A 3,438-nucleotide genomic window follows, 5' to 3' on the forward strand; every position below is an offset into this window, starting at 1 on the left:
AATTTAGTATTTTCGTTAGTAATTTTTGGGTACATTTTCTTATATCAACTACTGATTGGGACAAATGCGTGATACCGATAGTAATGTAGAGATGAAATTGAAATCTCAATAAATTAGTATGGGCTGGAAGTTAAATAGGTAATTCACTTGGTCAATCCGTTTTGTAAGTTTGTACAAGTTGGATGGGTCAAGCTTATTGCCTCATTTTATTTTATTTTTTTAAATTTATTTGGGGCTCAAAAAGAAGCCAGCCTATAATCTGAAATATTGTGTGATCGGTGAAATTTTTGAGCATATGTTACTCAAGATCAGGTTGAAGAAAGTATTGGACACAAAAAAATAAATAAAATAAAATAAAAGGATGTTTATATATTTTCTGATATGGGTTTCGATATTTATATTTTGTCATAACTTTTTCAGAATTACAAGCTAAAATAAGAAGATGACGTGAACTAGAACATTTTACGTTCAAGCAAGTATGAAGAGTTTAGTGCATTGAGAAACTAACAAACAAAACCCTCATTACACGAAACCCATACATACAGTTTCTTACAGCGTTGATAAATATTAAAAAAGAAAAAAAGCGTAATCTTAGTTTAGTGTACAGTCCAATACTGTGCCAATATGAATGTATCTACAGTGCATTAGCAGATATGAAATGCACCAGACAACAACTATGCTAACTTTTTGCTTCTTTAATCCACATTTCATCCAAAACCCAAATTAGAAACAGATCACAGAGCTTCTGGAAAGCGCAATTCTGCTGGACCGGGACCTAAAATGCCTTTCTGCTCGGTTATCTTCCCCAATCTGAAAGCTGAGTCTCTTTCCATTCTTCTCGTCTTCCCTCCAATCAGTCCCTTGCCAACCTCTCTGTGACATCAAAAAAATCCAATTCACAAAAATGAGAGTAAACTCAATCAACTTGCCACTGTAAACATGTACACTAACAGCATGTATACCAACAGCATTCTACATTTTTCTATTGATTTACACTGCTGTCTTATTCTTATAAACTAGATGGCTTCATTAATGCAAATTTGCAAGCAATTCTCAACTTTGAAGGTAAGTGAACCTGTAATATTCTGATAGCCTCTATGAAATTTAAAATCGAGGTTTCCCCTTTATTTCTGCATGACCAATAATGGACTTACTCCAATCCAGATAAAAAGTTAGGTAGTGAACTTGACCCATGGACTAATGATAGATATCTTCATGACTTTATCCTGCATTTGGATCTCAACATATTCTGAACGAGGTTGGCAAAATTCAAAGATGCCCACATTTTTCTCTTCACTCACAAGGAAGAGCAAATACAGCGCTTTATCATCTCCCATGCCGATCACTTCCTGAAAAACATATTCTGCAAACAGACGTCAATCTATGAGAAATCCGATAAAAATCGAGCTGTGGTTTTGTACCATATGCTTTCTGGGGTCATTTACTTCCTATCCTTAAGATTATACTTCTTGACTTATTGGACATGGATGCAGCTCATTTTAAAGTATTGTTATTGGGATAAATAGGCAATTTCTTTAATGTTAGGGGGGCTGGCGCATCCCGAAGTTCATCACAATAAAACGATCAGTCAGTCAACATAAAGTTAAACATACTATAAAACACGAAAAAACTCATTAGCTCGTTAAATTCAATTAAGCCATGAAAAGATTCCATAAAAGTTAAACAAATCCCGTTTCTGTTTACATCAAGCAATATTTGGAGTAACTTCCTATAAAGCAGTGAAAGCAAAACATCAAGGTGGATTGACACATTGGAATGCTTGAAATGTCACAAAGTTGGGGAAAATAACAGCCAATTAGCTATATTCTCGGCCTCCAAAACATTGAAAAGTCAACTATAACTATTTACAGTAAGAAAATAATGAACAATCAGTGCAATATCACAAAGTAAAACATCTTTAAGTTTCTAACAATACTTTTGACAGTCAAACCGCCACCCCACCCAGATTTTCAGAGGTGGTAGAATTTATTAAAGAGAGAAGATATGGAGAAGAATTACCAGTAACCTAGTGGAAAGGGGATGGTGAGATTTGCAATTTTACATTTCAGCTCCATTATAAATTTTGTTGGTTAAAATTTTAAAAGTTTGTATGAAATAGATTTTCCATGAATGATTTGCAGAAACAGTAAAGCAGAAAATAATTTGCAGAAACAGTAAAGCAGTAAATAATTTTCAGAAACAGTAAAGCAGAAAATTATGTTCGAAAAATTATGAAAAGAAAGAAGTCCAGAATTCGGAAAGGGGATGATCGAGGCGAGAACTATGCTCTCTGTCCTTAAGACGTTTTTACCCCGTCACACGGTGCTTACGGTATGTGGTAAAGCGTCTCCCAAGATACAACGATCACACTTGCAGAAGCAGCACTTCGACTGCAAGACAACGAACCAGAAAGAATGAAAATACTCTCTGCCGACTGATGCAAGGAAGAAGAGATGTATAATGTATGTATGCAGGAAATCGTGTGTTTACTTTGTGTTGTATGAGGACTATTCAAATAGAGGAAGAAAGTTGACGGTTTTGGGCAGTTTCCCTCACGCCACTTAATGCACAGTTTCTTCGAACTGATGGGTCGGTTTGTAAACTGTCAAAGGGAGGGAAAAAATTAAATTCAATTTTTTTTTTTTTTAAAATCGAAAATAAATAAAAAAAATTGAATTAATTTTAACCCAGGCCCACACCCACACCCGACCCGGTCGGACGGCGGCGGCGGCGGCGCGCGCGTGGCCTTTGGACTAGTCTAGACATTGTCTAAAACTCCCCCCTTTCAAAAACTATTGGTACCCCTTGGGGCCCAAACCCATTTCCAAACTTGAAGCTTATTAAGTGGTTCAAGGTTGTGTTTGCAACCTATGTGGGATTGGAACATTTTTCCAATTCTTTCCCATTTATCCTCTTATTTATTATCCAACTTTCAACCATAATTTCTCATTCATATTGAAATAGTTTTTCACAATTAAATATTCTACACTCATCTACTCGGAACGTAGAATTTAATTGAACATTAATCTCGATACATCGAACATCGGGTCCCACTTAAAATTGTGGTCAAAATTGACCCAATAGACCCACCATTTCCAACAAATTTTACCCAAGAGAAACAGTTCAAAAGGAAAACAACAAACATAAGTCTTGTTTGAGGCAAAAATTTCTATATCAAGATAATAGTTTCATTTTTAAAATTCAGATATCAAGATCCATTCAAAACATGTTAAAATCATCTCATGCCATTCCTATAGCAATTGCATGTTCTCTATAATTTTCAACATCCGCTAAGGGAATTAATAATAATTTTTTAAGCAGAGAGAAACTCAACTATTAAACCAAATGATAAGGCCCTAGAAGTCAGTCATAGACTCACTCAAGAGCCTATAAAAACCAGGGATGAAACCCACCTAGCACTTAGCTTTAAAAAGAGTT

The 3,438-nt window shown here is 35.3% G+C and overlaps 1 long non-coding RNA gene across 1 annotated transcript; it reads right to left on the reverse strand.

Annotated features, from left to right (window-relative positions):
• Positions 1-501: 501 nt before the first annotated feature.
• On the reverse strand, positions 502-1,552 carry LOC111381012. The gene is made up of 2 exons (XR_002700268.1): positions 1,076-1,552; positions 502-873 (listed from the first exon to the last, which is right to left on the reverse strand). It is a non-coding gene; the product is annotated as an uncharacterized LOC111381012 (long non-coding RNA).
• Positions 1,553-3,438: the final 1,886 nt, after the last annotated feature.

This window comes from Olea europaea, unplaced genomic scaffold (genome assembly GCF_002742605.1).
Source record: "Olea europaea var. sylvestris unplaced genomic scaffold, O_europaea_v1 scaffold224, whole genome shotgun sequence".
Lineage (NCBI taxonomy): Eukaryota > Viridiplantae > Streptophyta > Magnoliopsida > Lamiales > Oleaceae > Olea > Olea europaea.